This window comes from Peromyscus eremicus, unplaced genomic scaffold, assembly GCF_949786415.1.
Source record: "Peromyscus eremicus unplaced genomic scaffold, PerEre_H2_v1 PerEre#2#unplaced_722, whole genome shotgun sequence".
NCBI classification, from domain to species: domain Eukaryota; kingdom Metazoa; phylum Chordata; class Mammalia; order Rodentia; family Cricetidae; genus Peromyscus; species Peromyscus eremicus.
In genome coordinates this window covers 124232-150507 of record NW_026734958.1, presented here as the reverse complement: position 1 = coordinate 150507, position 26276 = coordinate 124232, and the positions used below count along the sequence as shown (strand labels likewise).

The following is a 26276-nucleotide window of genomic DNA, read 5'->3' as shown; positions in this document are numbered from 1 at the left end:
TCAATGACTTAGAACTACAGCTCTCTTCTTCAAGCGGGCCTCCTCCTCAGGAGTCAGAGTCACCTTCACAACATCTACAATCCCATTTTGTCCCAGAATACAGGGGACACCGAGGAAGGTGTCATCCTTTATTCCATCGAGAACCTTAATCATGGTGGAAATGGGAGATGTTCTCCTAAGATTCTTCATTTCGCTCTGGGCCAAGTCTGCCACAGAGAGGCCGACGGCCCAGGATCCTCCCTTAGCGCCTCCTAGGCGTTGTCAACCATCTGTTTGTGAGCCTCTTCCCACTGCTCTTTGTCTGGGTCAGTGCTTAGTGCTTAGGCCGAGATTCTTCAGGGAGACGCCAGCAACATTTATACCACGCCACACAGGCACACCGGAGCCCCCATGCTCCCCGATAGCTCAGTGGGTGAACTTCCAGTCTTTCTCCCACCAGGTAATGGAATGGAGCTGAATCCAGATCGCAGCCACTTCCAAGAACTCAGTTTTTAGGAAAGCCACTTAGCTTCCAAGCCACAGAGGCTAAGATAGCCCCTGTGTTTGAAGCAACAAGCAGCTCGCAGTTTGGACTGTACTTCACACTGTTGGGAGCAATGAAGCTGACGATGGTCACGTTTCCCTGGACCACGTTGAGCCGGCTCCCTCCCTCCTGCTGGTGGGCTCCTGCTGTGGCAATGGCCAGCCTGGAACTCGCAGTCACACTACAGCCTTTGCCAGAGACATTTTTTGGCATTCTAAGGAAAAGGCTGCAATGCTGGAGATCCTTCATCTCTCCCTTCAGTTTGTCTTGCTTGACATCAACAAGGGCAAGCTCACCTGCCAAGTCCTTCATCAAGACACTGATGCCACAAGCCATGCCAACAGCACCCACCCCAACAGCTGCAGTCTTGTTGTGGGGGCCTGCTCTTCCTTAAGAAGAATCACAATCAGCTGGTCCTTGAGGGGTGGCCTCAGGTGCACAAGGGGTGGCCTCAGGTGCACAAGGGGTGGCCTCAGGTGCACAAGGTGGCCTCAGGTGCACAAGGGGTGGCCTCAGGTGCACAGGGTGGCCTCAGGTGCACAAGGGGCGGCCTCAGGTGCACAAGGGGCGGCCTCAGGTGCACAAGGGGCGGCCTCAGGTGCACAAGGGGTGGCCACAGGTGCACAAGGGGTGGCCTCAGGTGCACAGGGTGGCCTCAGGTGCACAAGGGGTGGCCTCAGGTGCACAGGGTGGCCTCAGGTGCACAAGGGGTGGCCACAGGTGCACAAGGGGTGGCCTCAGGTGCACAAGGGGTGGCCACAGGTGTACAAGGGGTGGCCTCAGGTGCACAAGGGGTGGCCTCAGGTGCACAGGGTGGCCTCAGGTGCACAAGGGGTGGCCTCAGGTGCACAAGGGGTGGCCTCAGGTGCACAAGGTGGCCTCAGGTGCACAAGGGGTGGCCTCAGGTGTACAAGGGGTGGCCTCAGGTGCACAAGGTGGCCTCAGGTGCACAGGGTGGCCTCAGGTGCACAAGGGGTGGCCTCAGGTGTACAAGGGGTGGCCTCAGGTGCACAAGGGGTGGCCTCAGGTGCACAGGGTGGCCTCAGGTGCACAAGGGGTGGCCTCAGGTGCACAGGGTGGCCTCAGGTGCACAAGGGGCGGCCTCAGGTGCACAAGGGGTGGCCACAGGTGCACAAGGGGTGGCCTCAGGTGCACAGGGTGGCCTCAGGTGCACAAGGGGTGGCCTCAGGTGTACAAGGGGTGGCCTCAGGTGCACAAGGGGTGGCCTCAGGTGCACAGGGTGGCCTCAGGTGCACAAGGGGTGGCCTCAGGTGCACAGGGTGGCCTCAGGTGCACAAGGGGCGGCCTCAGGTGCACAAGGGGTGGCCTCAGGTGCACAAGGGGTGGCCTCAGGTGCACAGGGTGGCCTCAGGTGCACAGGGTGGCCTCAGGTGCACAAGGGGTGGCCACAGGTGCACAAGGGGTGGCCTCAGGTGCACAAGGGGTGGCCACAGGTGTACAAGGGGTGGCCTCAGGTGCACAAGGGGCGGCCTCAGGTGCACAGGGTGGCCTCAGGTGCACAAGGGGTGGCCTCAGGTGCACAAGGGGTGGCCTCAGGTGCACAAGGTGGCCTCAGGTGCACAAGGGGTGGCCTCAGGTGTACAAGGGGTGGCCTCAGGTGCACAAGGTGGCCTCAGGTGCACAGGGTGGCCTCAGGTGCACAAGGGGTGGCCTCAGGTGTACAAGGGGTGGCCTCAGGTGCACAAGGGGTGGCCTCAGGTGCACAAGGTGGCCTCAGGTGCACAAGGGGTGGCCTCAGGTGCACAGGGTGGCCTCAGGTGCACAAGGGGTGGCCTCAGGTGCACAGGGTGGCCTCAGGTGCACAAGGGGTGGCCACAGGTGCACAAGGGGTGGCCTCAGGTGCACAAGGGGTGGCCACAGATGTACAAGGGGTGGCCTCAGGTGCACAAGGGGTGGCCTCAGGTGCACAGGGTGGCCTCAGGTGCACAAGGGGTGGCCTCAGGTGCACAAGGGGTGGCCTCAGGTGCACAAGGTGGCCTCAGGTGCACAAGGGGTGGCCTCAGGTGTACAAGGGGTGGCCTCAGGTGCACAAGGTGGCCTCAGGTGCACAGGGTGGCCTCAGGTGCACAAGGGGTGGCCTCAGGTGTACAAGGGGTGGCCTCAGGTGCACAAGGGGTGGCCTCAGGTGCACAGGGTGGCCTCAGGTGCACAAGGGGTGGCCTCAGGTGTGCAAGGGGTGGCCTCAGGTGCGCAAGGGGTGGCCTCAGGTGCACAAGGGGTGGCCTCAGGTGCACAAGGGGTGGCCTCAGGTGCACAAGGGGTGGCCTCAGGTGCACAAGGGGCGGCCTCAGGTGCACAAGGGGTGGCCTCAGGTGCACAAGGGGTGGCCTCAGGTGCACAAGGGGTGGCCTCAGGCACCCAGTGGCACGGTGCCATGACAGCGGCTCCAGGCAAAAGAAGATTTTTAAAGTAATAGGTTTCTCACTGTTCTATTAAAAAGAATATTTTCTCCAGGATATTATCTTTCCTTTCTTTTTAGTATCTATATAGATAATATTTCTTGTAACCCAGACTGACCTCAAGCTCACTATGTAGCCAAGAATGACCTTTAACTTCTGATTCCTCTGTCTCTGCCTCCCAAATGCCAGTAACCACAGACACATGCCAGTAACACTCAACTTCCGGGGACTATTCCTGAGTGGAGAAAGAGGTGCAAAGGCCAGCTCTGTGTTGAGAAAAGCAGGGCCGGGGAGGACACACACACACACACACACACCGTTCTTGGGTGTGCACAGACTTGCTTTGGGGTGGGACATAAGAAACTGATTAATGTCTTGGGATGGGGCTGTTGGATGGGGACCAAGGAACAGGGTGATAAAAGAGACCCTTTTGCTCTATTTGCTCCTTGTGGATTTTGTCCTGCATCTCTTTTTTCTGTTCTAAATAAGGTTACAGTAGGAAAGTGTGACTAGGAGCAGAACCGAAGCGTTGGGACCTTAAATGTTCCCTGAAGGCCTGTGTATCAAAGGTTTGGGCCTATGCTGGTGCTGTTGGGAAGTTATAGCCCCTCTAAGAGGGGACCTGACTGAGGGTCTTTAGATTGTATGAGGTAAGCCTTTGAAGGGCAATAGGGTCTCAGCATCTTCTTTACTCTTGTTCTCTAGCCATGAGGAGAATGGTTTGCCCCCTCTAAAACATGTTGTCTCGTTACAGGTTCAAAGCAATAAGGCTAAACCAAACACAGACCAAAACCTTGAAAATACAAAACCCAAACAACGTTTTGCATAAGTTAGTTGTCTCCAGCATTTCATTCTAGTGACAGAATGCAGCCTAACACAAGAATGGTTTTCTCCATGATGCAAGCTCAATCTTCAGAGCAGCAGCTGTGTGAAGATCCTTGATCTTCCCAAGGATCCGTGTTCTAGGATACAACTCCATTACTCAGTGTTCTCTGTTGTGGAATATTCCTTTACACTGTGTGAAGATGTGTCACTGTGATTGGCTTAATAAAAAGCTAAACGGCCAATAGCTAGGCAGGAGGTACAGCAGGGACTCCTGGACAGAGAGAGCTCTGGGAAGAAGAAAGGAGAAGTTGCCAGCAGAGGCAGAGGGAACAGACATGAAGGAGGAGAGGTAAAAGCCACGAGTCATGTAGCAACACATAGATGAATAGAAAAGGATTAATTTTAGTTATAAGAGCTAGTGGTACAAGCCTAAGCTATAGGCCGAGCTTTAATAATTAATAATAAGTCTCTATGTCATCTTTTGTGAGCTGGCAGTCCAAAGAAAAGTCTGCCTACAGTTGTCTCCTGAACCTCTAAGTCCGGTATGGTAGGAGCTGTGAATGTGGGCTCTGAGTGGCCAGCACTTAGCTTGTATGGGAAGGGCTTAGTAAGCATAGCTTACTACCAGGATCCAAATCCTACAACTAGGAAAATGGACACACCGTGGACAGAGCAGTGTGAAAAGAAGCCTCAGGGACAAAAGCATTTAGGAGTGACATGTTCCCTAAAAGCATGTTGGAAGGCATGTCGGTCTTCAGAAGGCTAGGCTGAGGGCCTTGCAGTCATCTGGCTCCCTGGGCTCCAGCTGTACAGCAAGTGACAGGGCTGTGGAGAGAGAACATGCGGAGGGTCAAATTTCAAAAGGCTGAGAAGCCAAGGATTGAGAAATTTTGAAACTGAAAGGACAGAGATCTAAATCAAAGGGGGAAATTTATTGGCATGTGTCATCAAAATAATCTCTCTCCATTCCCCACATTCACTTTCAACTTGGGTTGACTTCATTTTCTTTCAGATTCTTTCAACATACTGGCTTCTAACAACTACAGCTTACAAATAAATGGCCCCAACTTTTTCTAACAGCTACAGTGCAGATCTTTGAACTAATTCCTACTGGTCTGTTTGGGTCACTTGAATGCCTGAGGAATAACCAATGTGTGAAGAAGCACGTGGAAGCCAGGCAAGTGATACATGTTCATTCCTCTGTGTGACAAATTTAATCTAAAGACCAAAAGAGAGAAAGGGTGATGGTGATTTCTCCAGAGAATCAGGGTCCTGTCTATTATCGGTATCTTTATTATTTTACATTTGTTTATTGTATGGGTGTGTGTGTGCCACGGCACTCTCATGGAAGTCAGAGGACAACTTGGGAGAGTCAGTTCTCTCCTGTCATGTGTGTTCCAGGTATTGAACTCAGGTTGACAGGCTTGGTAGCAAGCCCCTGTAACTACTGAGCCCTCTCACTGGCCCAAGATCCTATTTCTAAATACCAAGATGCTGAGCAGGTAAAAATATTAACAGTCTATTATCAGCAAAAACAAAAGGACCAAATGGTGATTATTCCCTTAAGAATAGAAAAGTCCAGGCACGAAGCCTCCCACGTTCAACCCCCCACTCAGGAGGCAGAGCGTGGCAGATCTCTGTGAGTTTCAGGCCAGCCTGGTCTACATAGAGAGTTCCAGACCAGCGAGGGCTACGTAGTGAGATCCGATCTCAAACAAACAAGCAAACAAATCTTCAGAGGCAGAAAGGTTGAAGTGGCAGAGAAGTTGGAGAGACTGGGGACGAGGAGCGGGAGGAGCACTGTTTGACGGAATCATTCTACTTTGCAGGCCATCTGACCCAAGTCTCCACCTCGCCTAGTCTACCTCCCCAGTGCTCCCCACAAGTCCCACACAATTGGGGTTCCTTACAAAGCCTCTCTAAACTGGCTCGTGGGTGTAGGGATATTGTGCTGTCCTTCAGGCCTGATTCTCTAAAATGCCTGCTTTTCATTGAGCTCAAGTCTAGGTCTCAGTTCGCCCTCGGGATAACTATAAATCCTCTCTCATCACACGATCCTTTGTGCAGCAAGATAGTTTATTTCTGCCCCGGTCTTTTCTCTCTCAGCCAAGCACAACCAGTTCTTTGACCACATATCTGGTGACATAGTTGCTAGATTTTTCTATGACCTATTTATCTTTCTCAAGATTCATGCTCCCAAGCCCCGTGTGTGGGCGGGGGTGGAGACTATGGTTTATACGTGTCTGTGCGGGCACATGCAGAGACCAGAGAAGGACATCCGGTGTCCTGCTCTTCCGCTCTTGGCCTTACTCCTTTGAGACAGGGTATCTTAGAGAGCCTGCAGCTAGGCCACAGTGACCATCCTGTCTCTGCCCCCTGGGGTTACGGTCATGTGTGTGTCCTGGGGATTTGAACTCGGCATGTCCTCATGCTTGGACAGCAAGTGCTTTTACCCACTGGAACATCTATCCAGTTCCTCTCTTGTTTTGAGGGGAGACAGGGTCTCACTCTCTAGCCAAGGCTAGCCTGGGACTCACTATGTAGCAGAGGATGGCTCTGCACTCACAATTCTCCAAGCTGAGCCCCTCAAAAGAGCTAAGATTACAGGCATGCGCCTGGTTTATGTCCATCTTTAAAATCTGTTTAAACGAAAGCCTGTGCACCGCTGACTCAGCTCATCTGGACACCATGCTTTGCTCACACAGTTTAAGACTTCATGGCCTGTTTCTTCGATACTGTGTCACAGGTCACTCATTTTTGAGCTTATGATCCACCAAATCGCAGGCCCTCTTTCTTATGAATGACTGCCAAGTCAGGCCTTTTGTAACTATGAAAACAGTGTGTTTGGAGCCAAATGGGACTTTCTACTTTTTCTTTCAAATCTTTTCTTGTTTCTTTTGGTGTTCATCTAGTCACCTGCCCCGCCCAAATCTGACTTTGTAAGCAGGACGTCTTTGCACCTTGCTGTAAACAGAAACTTTTGCACCCCCTTAGCTCTAGTGACCCCCTAGCTCTAGTGACCCCCTAGCTCTAGTGACCCCTTAGCTCTAGTGACCCCTTAGCTCTAGTGACTCCTTAGTTCTAGTGACCCCTTAGCACTGTGACCCCTTAGCACTGTGACCCCTTAGCTCTAGTGACCCCTTAGCTCTAGTGACCCCTCAGCTCTAGTGACCCCTTAGCTCTAGTGACCCCTTAGCTCTAGTGACCCCTTAGCTCTAGTGACCCCTTAGCTCTAGTGACCCCTTAGCTCTAGTGACTATCTCTGATGTCTGGTTCCCAAAAAATATGGTGGTTACCTTGCTAATGCCTTGATTGTGTGTTGTGGCCTCACTAGCCAGGAGCGTGTGTGTCTGTTTTTCTGCCTGCCTGCCTGTCTGTCTGTGTGTCTGTGAGTGTGTGTCTGTGTGTGTGTCTGTGTGTGTCTGTGTGTGTGAGTGTGTCTGTGAGTGTGTGTCTGTGAGTATGTGTCTGTGAGTGTGTGTCTGTGAGTGTCTGTGTGTGTGAGTGTGTGTCTGTGTGTGTGTCTGTGAGTGTGTGTCTGTGAGTGTATGTCTGTGAGTGTGTGTCTGTGTGTGTGTCTGTGTGCATGGATGCTCGAGTGTGTGTCTGAGCTTTGACTGGTTATTTCAGTTACTCACTGTCAACCTTTGCTCCCAGTTTTGCTTAGTGCCAGCTCCTCTGGATAGACGGACACTCTGGTACCTATGAACTGTTCTGCCTCTCTTCTGTGGCCGCTGTAAGACAGTATCTGGAGCAGCTCTGGAAGGATCTGGAATTAGTCACACTGGCCTTCTGCCTTAAGGAAGAGCTCTAAAATCATGGTGATGTAGCCAAACTTTCTGGTGAGTTTCCACCCCAAACTGAGATCCATAGATTCCCACATACATCCCCAGATCCTAACTGGAACCCTCTGTCCTACCACTGCGTCATCGGGAAGTCCTGATTTCCTGTGACACCCTCACCTGTTTCATAGAAAACTACTTTTAAGGGGTTGTGACTTGCTTCCAGAGACTCAAAGACCTTCCCTGGTCTAAGACTGGTGTAACCGCCTGCCATCTTGAAACGCTAACGCCAATTTCTCTAAGCTCTTTCCTACCCACTGTCCCAAGAGCACTGCAGTGGACGCTTCACATGTAGAAACACATTAAAGTAACTAAAATCCTCTGTCCCTTGTACTTCATGATTCCCACTGTCATCTGTCCCTGACAAGTTTGCTTTAATTACTCTCCATAGCTTTATCAGCCCCAACAACACCCTCCTACTCACGTGAGCCTGCTTCCACACCAAAACTCCTAACAGCTAGAGAGATGGCTCAGTGGTTAAGAGTGTGTAGTGTTCTTGCAGAGAACCTAAATTAGTTCCCAGCATCCATGGCAGACATCTCATAGCTACCTATGATGTCAGCTCCAGGGAATCTGACCTCTTCTGACCTCTGAGGGCACCTGCACTTCTGGACACTTACCTATCTGTACACAGACATACACACATCTACATAATAAAAATACAAAAATCTGAAAAATAAATAATAAATAAATAAATCTGAAAAAAAAAAGCCTCATCCTCCTGTGATTGCAGGCATGTACCACCACACCATCAAGAAAGTATTAAAGAGCTGGGCAGTGGTGGCACACACCTTTAGTCCCAGCACTTGAGAGGCAGAGGCAGAGGCAGGCAGATCTCTGTGAGTTCAAGGCCAGTCTGGTCTACACAGTGAGTTCCAGGATAGCCAGGAGTGTTACACCGAGAAACCCTGTCTCAAAAAGCCAAAAAAATTAAAGATTTTGGAAGAAAACAAAGAAAAAGAAATTCTAAGTACTTTGGGGCTCTAGGAAAGTCCACTTATGAGCCAGGTTGAGACTATACAACTGGGATACTTGACACATGACAGAAAGTGAGGTCAAAACGAAGCCTCTCCTGTGTCCAAGGGGCGCACTGTGCCTGGGACAGATACCAACTCCCCTCCTATCCCACCTCTCTTAAGAGCAGAGACAGCCTCTCTCACCACAGAACGGGCATCCAGACTCTCCCTTGGCACAGGAGAGACCTCAACTGCTTGTAATGCCTGCCTGTTTGCCAGGATGGATTTCTTCAGAAATTCCGACAACCACCCCATGTCAGATTATGTCAACACCTCAGACAGTGATATGTTGGGGCCTTGCTCACACTGAGTCTCTGAAGGAAAACGTTGCCTTGAAGAGCAATAGTAGATCAGAAGAACCCAGGCTCTCCTGGAGCCTCCGCATTTATGTGCCCTTTTTGTATTAGTTTAAAAAGAGGAACCATGTTTTCCCAGGAGGACTATCTAATACTCATTTGAAAAGACAAAAAAGGACACTAGTACCACTGGGCCAACTTGTCCAGGTCCCCCAGCTTATGACCGTAATAAAGTGAGATCTAGTGGGTATTTTATAAAGATTCCCAGATCCTAAAACTCTCTTCCTTATTGGCACAATTTTAATAGATCACAAGAGGAAAGCAGCATTTCTTTACATTTTGTAGCTAGGCTGAGATGAGTAACAGAAAGCAAACCTGGACGTGTGGGACTTTTCCCAGCCCAGCAGAAAGTACCTAGAAGACAATCCAAATAAAATCACTTAAAGAGAAGCAAAGCTGATATAATTTCTGAGAAACCATTCAGAAGAATGTGTAATCCAGATCCAAGGACATCAGTCTGTTGGCTCCCACCCTGATCATTTGGGGTTAGACACAAATTTCAAAGGGATAAAAGTATGAAATGATCCTCAAAGAAACTGCCAAAACAAAACTTGAAAATGCACCCAATATACTCAGGATTTCTTTGATGGAAGAGGGTACTGTTTGTGTACCTTGCAGACTGTTTTGAGGGTAAAAATAAAGTATGAGTTACTTCAGAATAATAAAACTGAGAACCATAAGGAGTAAGAACAGAGAGGAGGGAATGAATTCAAGGACTGATGAGGAGAAAATAAGACCAGCTTTTCTGAAACAGGAGGGAGGATAGCACTTCTGAAGGGAGACAGAGGGATGCAGCATGGTGAGAGGGTGGATGAGGTGATGGATGCTTCTCCATCACTAAGTCACCTCAGTCGATCAGAAGTTGAGGGCTCCCTCCATTTCCCTCACTAGACTGTAAGATCCGTGAGAGCAGTGCTCTGATGTGGATAAATGTCCCCAAGGTTCCGTGTTAAAGGCTTGGCCCCAGGATGGTGCTGTTGGAAAGTGGTAGGATCTTTGAGATGTGGGGCTTGGTGGGAGGTGCTGAGATGCAAAGGAGGAGGTGGGACTTTGGCCCCTTCATATCGTATCTTCCTTTCTGTTTCATTCTTGGCCATAAAGTGAGCCATCATGCTCTACCACATGCTCCTTCCAGGATGCACTGCCTTGCTGTGTGTCCAAAGCAACAAGGTCAATCAATCAAGTTTTAGAGACTCTCCAAAACTGTCAGCCAAAATACATCTTTCCTCTTTATAAGTTGATTATTTCTGGCATTTTGTTAGAGTAACAGAAAGCTAGATAGCAAGGCAGGGCTTAGATACGTTTTGTTCTCTTTTGTAATCCATGCTGCCTAACACAGTGCATAGAATATTATTGATTCTCAACTGGAACTTGTGGAATAGCGTGTAGGTTTTAAAGACAGATATGTGGGAGATACTCTGACTAGCTATGGCAGGAACTGTATTTTGGAAACAAGAAATGAATAATGGGGTTGCTTCTCTGAGGTTCAGTGGCAGTGGCATACATCGAAAGAGAATTAAATCATCATTTTCCTGAAGCTTAGGAGCAAGAACAGAAAAGGCAATCGGATGGTAATTGTCATGACTAACAGAGTAGGATGAAAAAGGAATGAGGGTAGACTGTGAAGAGCAGGGTGATGGAGTCCGGGCTAGAAGTGGGTCAGTAAGTCGTAAAATTACAGTTGCTCTAAGAGCTTTGGGTTTGCAGAATACTGATTAGCAGCAGGCCAAGCACCCAACTCCAGTTTTCATTATGAATTATGTGATTGTTCAGACACGGACTATTTCTGGTTTATTTTCTCTTGTAGCCTGATCTTTCTAGTTAAATGAATTAGAAAGGGAGAAGAGAAAGAAGGAAGAAGAAATTAAGGAAATGTTTTAAGACTATTAAAATTATGAGCTATTCAGAATTCTATATGTGTATAATACATGGATATGTATGTTAGTAGAAATAATTAGAAAACTCTGTCATCTAATTGAGTTGGGCTACATGTGATCTCTACATTATGGGATGAGATCTGCATTATGGGATCTTCATCATGGAATTTGATCCAGTCAACACAGGCTGAACTTGAGGACTCTGGGTATGAATGGGTTTGTAACTCAAGCTGAAGGTTTGCTGCTGTCAAGGACCAATGAACTAGAACCAAGTTCCAGGATGCTGACGAAGTTGAAACATCTTGTCCTGAGGTCAGTTATTGAAAGAAAATGAGTGAGAGATGACACGACCAGACCAGAGTCCAAGACCATGGGACTGGCCCGCTCAGACAGAGGGCCAGATTAGCAGGCCCCAAACAGAAAGATCCAGAACCACTATATATGCTCATCTCTTTGGAGGATCTCAACGTTGAACTCTGCTAAGACCTTTTAGCCTTATAAACTTCCTGACTTTAGTACAAGCACATTACCCCTTCTTTTTTTTTTTTTTTTTTTTTGGTTTTTCGAGACAGGGTTTCTCTGTGTAGCTTTGTGCCTTTCCTGGAACTCGCTTTGGAGACCAGGCTGGCCTCGAACTCACAGAGATCCGCCTGGCTCTGCCTCCCGAGTGCTGGGATTAAAGGCGTGCGCCACCACCGCCCGGCTACATTACCCCTTCTATGATTTTATTTTAAAGATGAATCCTTTGATCCAATTTCCCATCATTTTTTGGCAAAATGTCTTCTTAAAAGGTTCTGATCACTTGCTTTAAATCCTGCTTCCTGCAAATTTACACACACACACACACACACACACACACACACACACACACACATACATATATACATATATTTAGGCTTCAAAGGTCACAAATTCTTCCTTGTGCAAAACCCATACTCCTAATCAGGAAATAATAACTCCCCATTAGGTTGGGGTGAGGTAGGAACAGGGGTCTTCAGTTAGTATCAGGGTTAGAGGGGAGAATGAAAGGACTCTCCACTCTCCTCCAGATTACCAGAGTCTTCAAAACGTTAGTTACCCTCTCAAGAGATCCATTGTTCACATCAAATGAAAACCAAATATCCACACTTGTTTTCCTGCTGGGTCTATAGCCAGCGGACAATTAAGGTGGAGACAAAAGACACTTCTCTGTGAGCAAGCATCCACTTCAACCATCTAAATCCACACATTTGAAAACAGACGGCACAGTTTCGGAATCCCAAGATGCTCGCTACGGGATGACTCCTCTTGTACTCAACACTGATCACAGGAAAGGTAATTCAAAGGAGGTCGTGTAATACACGGACCCGACATGACACAGAACCTGGGCTGAGCACCCTCCTCTGACTGGCAACATCTACAGCATTTTGAGCTTTTGTGGGGAGGTTTTGATTTGAACAAAGCTGTGAAAACATTGCAGCTCTGGGTTCCATCTCCCTTCCTGTCCTTGGGATACATTGTACAAAGTGTTGCTTTTTATCGCAGGATATTAAAGTCCTGGAAACAATTCGAAATTGACTTTAGCTACTTCTCTCCCTGGATGCCTGTCCAACCATTTGAGAATCATATTTTCTTTGATTGCTGATAGGAATGCTGGGTTGGCAAAGTCAGTTCTGCTCCAAACTTGTGGTGTTCTTTTGTCAACTTAACAAAGGGTGCTAAATGCCCCACCCTGACCTCTAGCTCCAAATATCTATCAGCCAATGTACTCAAGCTCTTACATGCCACCTCTTGCTATCTTTTACATCCCTTAGACTTTCAATTAGCCCTTTGGACTTCTGACCACATTTACTAGGAAATAACTATCTAAATATGCCTTCCTCTAACACATTTTTAATGGGATTCCCCTGGCAAAAATAGACGGGATTTTAAAAATTGGAACCATACTAGAAACAGAATTGGTTTTGGTAATTGCAAGTGAGTTTCCTGGCTAGCTTATGGACAGCTAAAGCGACAGTTCTACTGAACAGAGTGGATGTGCGTGGGGATGGACATTGTAAAATCCGTCTGTCCAGCTCAGCAGCAGCTATTCTGTGCTTTGTAGCCTTCCTCCACTGCTTTCTCCTTCTTCAAATATCTTTATCTTCCTACCGTTTCAGTGTTGAGATCCCCGCAAAAATATTGAACAGGATTTGAAAGGAAATTAAAAAACAGAGATAGCACTTCTGAAAAGATAATACTGGGAGGAATAAAGTTTTCTTTCTTCTATAAAAACTTTCTGTGACACACTATCTTCAAACGAAAGCCGCTAGATCTAATAACCACTCATTTTAAAATAACATGGTTGCTAACAGCAACAGCCTCTCAGCTATTCCTAAATTTTAGGCATTATGCTTAAAGCTTAGTGTTTGTGTTATTAGTTTACCTAAACTTCACAGAGACTATGAAGAAGGTAGCTCATCACTGTCAATATAAAGATGAAGGAATGAACCTAAGGAACCATAATGTAAGGTCATCCATCCCCCAGTATTAACAGTTTCATCCCTTTGACTGGAAAGGCTCTAAGAATCTAACTGCGCATGGGTCTTTTGTTTTGTTTTGAGACAGGTCTCACTATACAGCCCTGGCTGGCCTGGAACTCCTATGTGGACCACGTTGGCCTTAAGCTCATGTTAGATCAGCCTACTTCTGCCTCCCATGTGCTTCAATTAAAGGCATGTGCCACTACCCTGGTCACAATAAACTTCTTTATTCAGCTTTCCATTAGCCTCACAGCCCAGGGTACCAGTCCCACGGCCCCCACAGCATTATCGGGGGGCAGTGGGAAGACCAGTCTCCCAGGGCTGTTACAGGTCACATGCTTCTTGCAAAGACATTGTTCACAGGTAGTTGATATTGTGTGGACTGCATTCTCACATCAGAATTCTCCACCCATGCCCTCTCCTCTCCTTTTCCTCCAACAGCACAGCACTGCACTGAGAACACTGAATGCTGTGTACTTGGGCTATGCAACCCCAGGACGGAGTGCCCTGATCACAGGACTTTGTGTCGGGGTTCTGGGTCATATCTGAAAATGTTCCTGTCTGAAAGCCAGTCCACCCCTGCTTGTTTGCTTTTGTTGGGAATATTTCCACTCTAGACAGCACTGCAGCTGAATGCTAAAGCCAACGCTGGAGTGCTACCCATTTGTTGAGATTATATTTTGTAAGCGAGGACTTTATGCTTCTATGCATTGGAATATAACCCTGTTTGCTTATACAATTAACAGTACTGGTTTGTCAGTATGTATACACTCAATAAGATATCCTTCTTGGTTCAAAAATGATAGCAGATGAATTACAGACGCAAATAATTCAGCCCAAATCATCTCAAATTGGGAAAGAAATGGGAACAGAGGACTTACTGTGAACATGTGTTAAGCACATAATGACTCTCCTGTCACATCTTTACACGGGCTGAAAGTAGACCATGCACATGGATCTAGGCTTTCTCTAAGCCAAGGGACAAAGTGTCAGTTCCACAATCAGGGACCCGCAAGAGGAAAACACATAATTATAAACAAGGGAAATGACCATGACAGGTGTTAAAAACAAAGAAAAATATTTTTCAGACATTGTCAGAGAGGCAAAATATAACAACAAATTCCATCACCATTTCTTACACATGCTTCATGTAGGCATAAAATCATATACCAACGGGAAAAAAAAACCACTCCCAAGCCAAAGTGGATTCACTAAGGGCATCTGAGAGGAAGGAGCCACGCAGGAGATTGGGAGCTGGAGAGGGCAGGGATTGGGTGGTCTAGGCACAGCCCAGGGCTAAGGCATTGGGACTGTAGCCTAAAGTGACACTCATTACCAAGATGATTGTGAGATTTTCCTATTGTCCAATCCAGGACTCTGTGAAAATGAAAGAACATATTGTTAACAAGCAAGCCTCTGCAACAGGCATGTCCTGAGCAAACTGGGACACATGGTCACTCTCAGTCCCCTGGCATGCTGTCCCCACAGCAATGCTCAAGTAAGCTTCCGCAACAGGCATAATCCATGGCTGTCCTGAGCAAACTGGGACACATGGTCACTCTCATTCATTGCTCATCAAGCCCAGGCATGCTTCCCCTACAGCAACACTGCTATGAACCTAGTGAGCCAAACTCATCCCATCCAGTATCGGGTAAGTCTAACCTGCTCTACTTTGAGGTCACCAACACGGGGTGAGCTTGCCTATAATCAAACAGGGAAAATAATTAAGAAAGATGGGATAAGAAATTGGGAGCAGTGACCTGAAAATCTAGTCTCCATCAAGAAAATGTGAGAGTCTCCGAACAACGAGTATAGGGCCATAAAGAGACTGCATGCAGTGGGTCCCATGAAAAGGAAACCCCTTCTCCCAGCACTCTGTGAAAGGCCCAATGAGAAATCGATTGTAAGACAACTTCCTGAAATTGAGCATTGCCATAACGAAGCTCTTAGGCTGTGGTTTCCAGACATGTGGGATGAATTACCCAGAGAGCTTGTTAAATACTAGATCCCAGGACTCCGGCCCCATCAACAGTGACTCTGCTACTCTGAGAGAGACCCAGGGATGAATTTTAATAAGCACGCCCAGGTGATGCTAACCCTTCTCTTTGAGAAATGCTGCCCTGCATATTGTTTAAGTAGTCCTTCACGGGGCACCCACCACCACCCCAGCAGGAAGGAGCACCTAGGGCCGGCCTTACAAACGAGTCCTGTGGTGAAGGTGGGCCATGAGGGACAGGTGAGGGGAAATCTGAGCAGCTCGGCCTTAGCTACCGGAAGGACTTTTCTATCAAGGGACCTGTTCTCCATTTGGGAAAGAAAAGGCCTCTCCTTGCCAGGTTCCCTGTATAATCCTAACAAGAGAACAGCTCAAGCAGGGACATGGAGATTCTATTTTTAAAACTGCTATTTGGAATATCCCTATCCTGGTGAGTTTCCCTTGACCTGTAACTGTAGCTAACACTTACTGATGGTGTACTGTGTGCCTAGCCTTGATCCATTACTCATTTAGTCCTGAGAACGGCCCAATAGGGTAGGGATTTCTGTCCCCATTTTATAGCTGGGCACACTAAGCAGAGCCACTGTGATGCACATACACGGACCACTAGCAGCATGGTCGGTATCCATGGCACCTCTCCAGTAATTTAGGCCACAACCTTTACAGGCTGACATTGGTCTTGGCACTGTGACTTACAGAAATTTCCCAACTTTCCCAGGGTCCCATAGCTAGACCGGAAACTCTGCAACTTCACAGATAAGAACAAGGAGGGAACTGGATAAGAAGAAATGTCTAGGCTCTGATGGGAAGACTGTTGAGTCAATCTGGAAAGTAGCTAGGTGGAAACACAGCAAGCGTGAAAAGGCGTGTGGCAGTGATCAGTTGTGCCAACCAAGAGTCTCCCATGTCTTTCTGGAAAGCAAAGGCCCAAGACAACCTCTTTGTGTCCTGTTAATGCCAATGGAGAATCAAGCCTGAGTTGTCTGCCATTCCTGAGTGCATTTCCCATCCCCCTGCCTCAGGAAACAACCCTAAGACCAAGCTTCTTGAGGCTGGGGATGTGGCTCATTTGGTAAAGTGCTTACATGAGATGTAAAAGTCCTTAGTTCAATCTCCAGCATAAGACTAGTCCATGCCTATAATCCCACAGCAAGTAGAAGTCAGAAGTTCAAGGTCGTCCTCAGCTAAAATCAAGCTTCTTGGCCTCTAGTAACCTTAGACAGAATTAATGTTTCTATAATGTTATTAAAACATATTTTTGGCCCTAGTATTAAACTGTCCCTTTAAATGAGCTAATTACTTTGTTTTTGAGATAGGGTCTTATTATACAGCCCAGGAGGGGCTTGAACTTGCTACATAGCCTAGGCTGGTCTCAAACGCACAATCCTCCCACCTCAGCTCCAGCCTCCCCACTGCGGGATTGCAGTTTGCCACCACACCAGGTTAGAGCGATTTTCTTTGTTGTGTTTTCACTAGAGACAGGGCCTCTAGCTGTAGACCAGGCCGGCCTCAAAGTCACTGAATCCACCTGCCTTGGCCTCCAGAGTGCTAGGATTAAAGGTGTGTGCTCCCACGCCTTGCTGGAGTGATTTTCTGTGTGTCATTTCTCTGCCAAGTTTACAATGGCTTGAGGGCAGGGATGAGATGAGGCTTTGTGTCTCTCTGGGTGTGTGTCTCATGTCCACAGCTAAGCCTCTTGGCTTCCTTCTTCTTTCCCTGGTGCCTGGCACCAAAGTGTAGTGTAAAGACCTGAAAGTAATAACGTAGTGCTTTCTGTGTAAAATTAGAAAAGTAATAACGTAGTGCCTTCTGTGGAAAATTAGAGATAAGCACAGGGTTGCTGTGTAACCAGATAGGCTTAACTTACACAGTGAGGCCCAGTGAAGGCTGGTAGACGGAGCTAGGCAGAGGAGAGGGGAGGGAGAATCATAGACAGAGTAACACGTACAATGTTAGGTGGCCCTACAAAGAAAGTGAGGGTAGGAAGGAGACAGAAGGCAGAGAAGAAGGGAGGCAGGAGGTACTTCAGGAATTAGCTGAGGAAAATGTCACCTAGGCTGTGATTCTGGTGAAGGGGCTTGGGATTGGTATGTGGCAGACGGTGCCAGCTCTGGAGCCAGACAGCCCAATGGGCTACAACACCTCAGCCCTGTTACTACCAGTTACGGAACTGACCGAATTACTTAATCTCGAGCCTCAGACTCTCATTTGTTAATCTGTTGTTAATATCAACACCTATCTTTGGGGCCTTGTGATAATTAAATGGCTTAATGCTAATAAAACAGGGCAGGGCTTGTCATGTAGGATGTACCCAATAAGGAGTAGCTATTATTTAATCCCACTCTTCTCTCTCATTCCCCGTTTTTATTGCATTCCATGCAGGCCTTACCAATTATACCCCAAGACAAATATGCAAACCATCCATTTCTGTTCCCACAGTCTCAGCCTCCTTAGAACTGTGGCTTCTTTATTGGATCCCTTCGACGGTCTTTTAACTAGTCTTCCTGGTTCTAGTGTTAGTCGCCATAGTTTGATCCATAGAACAGCCAGAGATAGGTTTCAAATCCAAACAGATGCTGTTTACTTTTACAAAATGTATTATGCATACTAATCATTTAGCATCCCCTTACCACATCCTTCAAGGCATTTGTCATCTGGCTCCAGAGTCCCTACCTCTCCCATCTAAGCCCTTCCTCTCACTCACTATGTTTCAGTCTCTATTGCCTTGAACCTGGACAGGTTTTTCTTGCCAGGACCTCCCACCTGCTGGTCCTCAAGCATCCTCCATGTCCTTTCCTTCTTGCCTTGCAGAACCCAGCTCCATTCCAACAGCAGAAGAGTTGAGTTGAGTTTGAGAGAACAAAATACATTATTGGCCTTGATACTTTTTATTCTGTTACTTTGTGTCCTGGTTATGTTCCTATTGCTATGAGGACAAAACACCATAAGCAAGGCAATTTACAAAAGAAAACACGATTTTTTTCCTCCTAGTTTCTCTTGAGGATTTAAATCAATTGGGTGTATGGTTTCAGAGGGTTATAGTCCATGAGGGTAGAGTAGGGGGTGATGGCAAGAACAGCTAACTATCACATCTTGATCCCAATCACCAGGTAAAGAGAGAACTACTGGAGATGGAGGGAGGCTTTTGAAAGCTCAAAGCCCGGCCCAGGACACACCTCCTCCAGCAAGGCCATATCTCTTAATCCTTCCCAAACAGTTCCTCCAACTGGGGACAGGTAGTCTGACGTATGAACGTTCGGGAGCATTCCCACTGAAACCATCTCACTCTGGGAAATTCATTCCTTATCCCTCGTGCTGCACCCTTCCGTGTAAGTTCTGTTAGGACAAACACAATGGCTGTGTGCTCCACTGCTGTACCCTCGGGGCAAACATCTCTAAGTTCAGCACACAGCAAACCACGTCTAGAACCAACGCTGAATGGATCACAATGGGAAATTAGGAGAGTGCCGCAAAATACACCTGGGAACCAAAGATGGTGAGGTGTAGCATTGGCTCTCTGTTTCCAATGTACATTGTATCATCTGGAGTTTAACAAACAGACAGCTACCCAGAACCACCTTCATTAGGGTGCAGCCTAGGCATCCGAATTTTTCCACGTTCCACTTGTGGGAGGCAGCCAAACTCGAAGTGATTGCCCTTTGGTCTACAGCTGAGAGAGCAGAGAGATGTTTAGAGGGCACAGTAAATAGGACTTAGTGAAAGTGGATGAAGGAAGAGTGTCTGGGAAGAACCCCAGATTTCTGGCATGGCCATAGTTGAATGAAAGGAGTAAGTTTTGTTTGTTTTAGATAAATCCCTATCCCATCTCAGGCAGACTTGAGCTACAGGTATGTCTTAGTTATGGTTTCTATTGCTGCAACAAAAAAAACATGACCCAAAAACAAGTTGGGGGAGGAAAGGGCTTACTCAGTTTACACTTCCAATCATTGTTCATCAGTGAAGAACTTCAGGACAGGAACTCAAACAGGACAGGAACCTGGAGGCAGGAGCTGATGCAGAGGCCATGGAGGGGAGCTGCTTACTGGCTTGGTCCTCATGGCTTGCTCAGCCTGCTTTCTTATAGAACCCAGGACCACCAGCCCAGGAATAGAACCATCCACAATGGGCTGAGCCCTCCACCATCAATTATTAATTAAGAAAATGCCTTACAGCCTTGTCTACAGCCCTGATCTTATGGGGAGGCATTTTCTTACTTGGGGATCTTGCCTTTCAAACGACTAGCTTGTGTCAAGTTGACATAAAACTGTTCAGCACAAGGTGCCTTTACAGATTCAAGTGAGATGTCCAATAGATGCATCTCTTTCTTAATAGATGAATATTGGCCTAGTGAGGAATAGACATCCTTCCAATTTCTAGGAAGACAGAAAAAGAAACTGAATCTCTGAGAACCATGACGGCTATACAGAGTGCAAGACCATTGTTATTTTGCACAACTCAAAACTCCTCCCAGCCATTGCCCCATCTATACTGTAAAGCTAATCTTGCATTTTTCGTAGGCTTAAAGTGTCCTGTAGATTATCGTATATTGCATGCAGTCTTCAGGTAGCATTTAAAGGTGAACACATAATGGCTCTCAACTTCCAATAAATGAAAATCATATCCGAAATTACTTCCTTTAAGATGTGTGGTTGGCTGGGCGCACGCCTTTAATCCCAGCACGGGAGGCAGAGGCAGGCGGATCTCTGTGAGTTCAAGGGCAGCCTGGTCTACAAAGTGAGTTCCAGGAAAGGCGCAAAGCTACACAGAGAAACCCTGTCTCGAAACCCAAAAAACAAAACAAAACAAAAAAAGATGTGTGGTCAAAAATACTGAATCTTAAACTGCCCAGCCTGTTTCTAACTGGGAAAAATTTACTGGGTTACCAAAGATGCCAAGTGGGGTTTGAAAAGATATGGCTCCTCGGTTAGTTTTTAATTTAGACACACTGAAATAAGGATCAAAAGTGATATATTTAGATTGAGTAACAGATGGTGAATGGACATTTTGGCATCCATCACACCCATTTCTTAGTATTCTAAGGAAATGATCTAAATCCTCCCCAAAAATAAACTAGGAGAGGATGGGATTGGGACTGGAAAAGGAGCTGTTTATTCAACTAAGAATCGATAGCAAATCTTGAATAGATGAGAAATTCAGAGGGGGTCTGACCGGATTGATTAAGAAATGGAGAATGGAACACACAGGCTGGATTAAAGTAACGCTGAATTTCTCAGAGATCGATAAGGGCTGAAATACTTCTTTGAGGACGGAGAGCAGCAGAGAGGGGACGCCTCCCCGCCTTGGCTCGGCTCTCCGGAGGGGGGCTGACAATCAAGCAGGTGAACCGTGAGAAACAAAGGGGTGAGAGTAGACGGCCAAGTCCGGAGTCAGGGTCCTCCAGCCCAGGACGCGCTGCACCCGGGGCGTGGCTCCTGCCGTCCCCACCTGTCACTCAGAGAGACGTGGTCGGGGTGAGCAGAAGGGCGTCGCCCGCCTACTGTCCGGGGCGCCGGCAGCCGGCGGCAGGGCGGACGGCGAGAGCGCGCAGCGCGGGACCAACGTGCGCGAGCCCACGGGCGGCCGCATCCGGGAGGCGAGCGGGGCTGGCCCCGGAGGGGGAGGGGCGTGACGCCAAGACGTAGTGTGCGCGCTGGGCGGGGCCTTGCCGGGCGGGGCCGGAGTGGGAGGCGGGGGCGGGGCCGGGGCGAGGGCGGGGGAGAATGGCAGTTGAGGCGCTGGTCCCCGGCTGCGGCGGTCCGGCTGGAGTCACTGAGGGGAGTTCGGGAAAGCGGCCGCCCGCAACACTTGCACCGGTAGCTCCTGCCCTAGCTGAGGAGGTTCCGCGGCGGGGCTGAGGGGCCGTCCTCCGTCCTCCCTCCGGCTGCTGCCTCCGCGGGATGGGCCTGCTCGCCCGCCGCCCCTCGCCGCCGCCGCCCTGAGGAGCTGAGGTACGGCGGGCGCCGCAGCCGCGGGGGCCGGGCGCCTCCCTACGGTCGGGGATTCGAGGCGCCGCTCAGGCCCGGGACCGGGGCCGGGAGACGTGCGCGGCTGCCCCCGGGGCGCGGGCCGGGGCGTGGGGTCCGCGGCGCCGACGGTGTTGTGACTGGCCGCGCGCGGCGCTGCCCCGAGCGGGCGAGAGCCGAGGGCGGCCGCCGCGGGGAGGCGGCGGGGGCGGAGCGCATTCCTGACGGGTGAAATCGGCCCTAACGGGACGCTTTCCGGGCCTCGCCGCACTGTCGCCGCGGACTTCGCCCCCGAAGCCTGCCGCCCGGGGCCCGGGAGGGCGGCGGGGAGATGAGCACACACTCAGGCACCCGCGCGGCGAGCCGTGCGGCCTGGGGGTGAGCGTGCGAGCCGGGCTCTTCCCCCTTCCCGAGAGCCAGGCCACTACTTTGAATTTCCAGTTTTTCCTACGGTCTGGGATTCCACTCTGCCGTGGCTCTCCCTCTTTTTCCATTTCCATTAATGGGAAGAAGTAGTTCAGGGTTCATTAATCCCGAGACCAGGGCAGCGAATAAAAGAGGGAAGAGGGTGGTGAAGGCTATATATGGGAGAAAGAAAGGTTTCATTTTTTTGCTCATTGGCCCCTTGGAGGTAGAAATACATGGCTGGTGCTTTACTTTGTGTAAGATTTGCCGTTGGGAGTGTCGGTAAGGTTAGAAAGGACGGCCTTTAAATGCCGCTGCGATTTTCCAACCTGGAGGTGGGCGAGAAAGGTTGGTGTGAAATGATAGCAAACGGCAAACATGAAAGCCGTCCCTTCCTTGGCTGGTGCTTTCAAAATATTTTGATCTCTCCACATTCTACGTTCGTGTGTGTGTGTGTGTGTGTGTGTGTGTGTACACGTACGTACACCTGGCTGTCTTCTTTCGATTGTTTGTTTCTTATTTTAACCTGGATTCATTGACCCTTTTCATTGTATGTAGTGTGACGATATACTTGTTCTTTTTTCTTCTTCCGGTTTTGCTGTTAGCCGGTCTCAGGGCACATCCTACCGCTTCTGTTTGTAATTCAAGCCATTTCCATATTTGCCTGCTTAAGCTTCTTTAACATCGAGCTGCCTGTATTGAATTAAAATGTAAATATTTAGAAAATGGCGATGACCTTATTTTCAGATGTTCTTTACTTGGTACATGCAATTTCTTGGGAAAGGATTTGGTATTAAGTCTTGAGACTTACTTAACCAAATTATGCAAAACAAAACAAGCCCCCGTTTTAATTTTTTTTAAATTACTGTATACAGTGTAAGCTTAAATTTCATATGACCATGGCAAAAAATTTTAATTCCATTGCAAAGTGTCTTTCTGAGAAAGAAAAAAAATATTATCTCAGGGTTCTCATTTGAGAACCCCAGTAAGATTAATTTTTTTTTTTTAATCTCGGGATTATTTTAGAAGTTGAAACACAGCCTATTCCTTACTAAAATAGCTTCCTGAAATGTCTCGTCTTGGAGATGCCTCAGCTGAATATTAGAATTAATATAAAGAATTGTTCGTTGTACTGTTGTCTAGCTAATGCTAGAATTTAACTTTGAACATTTGTCGCAGTTTGTTGATTTTTTTGGTGCCTTTTTTAATCTGGCAAAATGAGAGTACCATGTTATTTTCTACTTAAGTGTTGTTAAAGATACTTCAGCACTTGGTAGAAAGTAAATGGACTGACTTGCCATGTTTGAACACAGGTAGTCAAAATGATATTTTTACAATTGTTTGTGTAATGTACTTGGGAGTCGTCACTCTTTTTGAGATAGGGTTTCACTATGTAGCTTGGTTGGCCTGGATCTTGATCTTGGCTAACCATGAGTTCATACTACTGATAGGATTAAAGGCCTGTGCTCCTTGCCCAGCTAGAAGTCACCATTGTTCTTTAATGGGATATATATGTATGTACAAATTTAGGTGTGTGTGGGGGGGGCTAGTCCTGAGGATAAGGCTATGCAAGGCAAATATCTTAGTACTCCTTGTCTTTTTTTCTTCTTTCCTGCCTTTTGAAAGGATTTTGTACATTTGCATGGCAGGTTCTGGTTTTTCCTGAACACTTAGATATTAAACAGAAATCCTTTGGTTTCTAGTCAGCCCTTACCACCTAATACATGTATGTTCTCTGATCATCTGCCTTCCACCTCTTGGTGTTAGTATCTGTTTGTAATTTAGCTACTCTGGAGGTTGAGATGGGAAAGTTGTTAAAATAAAAGCAAACCTGAGCAATTAGCTAGACTCCGTGGCAAACAACAATAAACACTAGTAACAACAATCACCATCACCTGCAGGGCCTGAAGACTGAGAAGTAGTTTCCTGAAGTTTCTAAGAAGGCAAACTATTTGTGATAACTTGAATTGTCAAGTGCTTGGCCCAGACTAAGGTGGTGATAAATTTGGGTACTTTCATATTAGAGTTATTCATTTGTATCTTCCCTACTCAGGAAAGAGAGTTTTAGAGGATTGTCACTTGTCCTCTGAGGGTACCTAGGTGACAGTTGTCAAACGCAGGCCTGTTCTGACTGACCAAGCATATGCTCTTTTATTGATTTTATTGTTGAGGTTTAGCTAAAAAAACTTGAGCATCTTGGGCTAACAGCCAAAGTAAAGTTGAGTTTCTAAATGACTGTTTGATTGCATGTTACATTCCATTTGTCCAGCTACTTCTTCAGAACAAAGTTGTAGCCTGTTTGGAAAGACTCACGCTCATATAGGGAATACATTGGCTGAATAAAAGCCTTTAGCCGGACTCCTGTTCAGCAAGTGTGAGATTACCAGTGGAGAGTAACTGAACTTTCTAAACCTAGGAAGTTTCCCTCTCTCCAACTAAGAATAATTTTTCTCTCGTCCTTTTTTAAAGTCACTATGCCAATTCTTTGTTAACTGACAGAAGATGCATAATGTTGAAGCAGCTTATGAATAAACAAGCACACTTATGCAGCTGAAGAGTGAAGGAAAGTATTCATTGCCTAAAAATGTTTGTATTTCAGATGGTGGTAGACATTGAAGTAATTTTAGGTGTTTAAAATTTGGATACTTCATTGTTTCTCTATAGTTGTCATACATTAGTGATACTTGATATATGAAAATGGGGGAAAAAGCACTTTTTTAAAATAAAAAAATAGTACTGGGATGGGCAGTGGTGGCGCACGCCTTTAGTCCCAGCACTTGGGAGACAGAGGCAGGTGGATATCTGAGTTCGAGGCCAGCCTGCTCTACAGAGCTAGTTCCAGGACCGCCAGAGCAACAAAGAGAACCCCTGTCTCAAAAAAAAAAAACCCAAAAAGCATATTATTATATTGTTTTCATTGTTGTTATCAGTAATATCTGAAGAATTATTTTATTGTATTTTTGTGTGTGTATTTTGTCTGCATGTAAATCTAGTGTAGGACATGTGTGCAGTTTCTGTGGTAGCCAGAAGAGGGCATCAGATTCCTTTGGGACTGGAGTTACATTGGTTAGCTACCATGTGGGTATTGGGAATGAAACCCAGGTCGTCTGGAAGAGCAGCCAGTGTTCGTAAATGAGTCAGCTCTCCAGCCCCTGAATACTTTATGTCCATATGTGTGTGCCTGAGTATATGTATGTGTACTACATGAGTGCAGGGCTGAAGGAGTTAGAAGAGTTACTGGTGTGTGTGAACTGCCATGTTGGTAACTGAACCCAGGCTGTCTGCAACAGTAGTAAATACTTTAACCACTGAGCTGTCTCTCCAGCCAAATATTGTTTTATTGTTAACATTATTTTGGAAGCTGTTCTACTACCTTAAAATTCTTGTATAGTCTTGTTCTCTTGAAGTTATCTAGTGTTTTATTTTGTTTCCTGGGTTTTTGAGACAAGGGCTTGTATAGTCCAGGCTAGTCTCAAAGGAATTTACTGTGCAGTTGGGGATGATCTTGGATTCTTAATCCTCCCACCTCCCAAGTGCTAGGGTTATACGCCCACTACCGTTCCCAGCTAGCATTTTAAGTCATTTGCTAGAAAATTACTAATTGCTGATTTGGTTCTTTTTTAATTTTTAAAATTTTTATTTTATGAGTATGTATGTTTTGGCTACATATATTTCTATATACCACGTACATACTTGGTACTCTTGAGAGGCCAGAAGAGGTTACAGATGGTTGTGAACTGCCATGTGGGTCCTGAGAATCAAACCCAGATATCTGCTGAGCCATCACTCCAGCCTTGTTGATTTGTTTTAGAAGTTCTGTGTGGAAAGGTTTTGCTATGTGAAGGTCTCAGTAGGAGAGAACTAGTTAGCTCTTTTAGCTTAAAAGGTAAGTTTGTACATTGAATTTTTGAAGCACAGTTTTGGTCAGAAACTACCTTTGTTTATTTAAGCCGGAAAGAAACTTCAGAACTGTATCTTTCATCCAAAGCTGGAGTTGTCTCCTTAAAAGTATGTACCCTAACATTTTTATTCCACTCCACTCTGGAGACCCCTAAGAGTGAAAAAAGCCCTTGTACTGTGAATACAAGTTCAAGTGCCATATTGCCACTTGAACTTCTCACATTGAATCATAGGAACAAACTAGTTAGAGAAGACCAAGAAGCTATTAGGATACTGATGACAGTAGCAGGAGGCAGAAGTAGGTAAGTCTCTGTGAGTTCTAGACCAGCCTGTGTAGCTCAGGCCAGCCAGAGCTACATAGTGAAATCCTGTCTCTAAAACAAAAACAAAGTTTCTGGATGAGGATAATGTAGTACTAAAAACTGCCTTGTCACCAGACAAGTCGTCATTAGTCTGGAATTAACAGATTTATATTTGATAATTTCTAAATCAAGCCTTGTCATTTGTATCTCAAAAGGTTACAATTATTATTTTTATTCATGATCACATAAAAATGTGTAGTAGGTGATGTAAGCTCTGTGGTGGCAGGGTTGTTTTCTTTGATCATGCTGAAGGTCTTAGCACTTGGTACAGCATGTAGTGAAATAATTTT

The 26276-nt window shown here is 47.0% G+C and overlaps 1 protein-coding gene and 1 pseudogene across 2 annotated transcripts in view; one reads left to right on the top strand and one right to left on the bottom strand.

The window, feature by feature from the left end:
- Positions 1 to 20942, bottom strand: LOC131901953 (L-lactate dehydrogenase A chain-like; annotated as a pseudogene).
- A 102-nt stretch (positions 20943 to 21044) lies between these two features.
- Positions 21045 to 26276, top strand: part of Rnf19a (ring finger protein 19A, RBR E3 ubiquitin protein ligase) — a 45093-nt gene continuing 39861 nt past the window's right edge. Inside the window, exon 1 of one of the 2 annotated variants that reach the window (XM_059252990.1) lies at positions 21045 to 21304. The gene's annotated coding sequence lies outside the window, so the exon portion shown is untranslated. Of the gene's footprint in view, positions 21305 to 21560; positions 21698 to 26276 lie in introns of those variants that run through there. The other variant, XM_059252991.1, reaches the window with a different exon arrangement.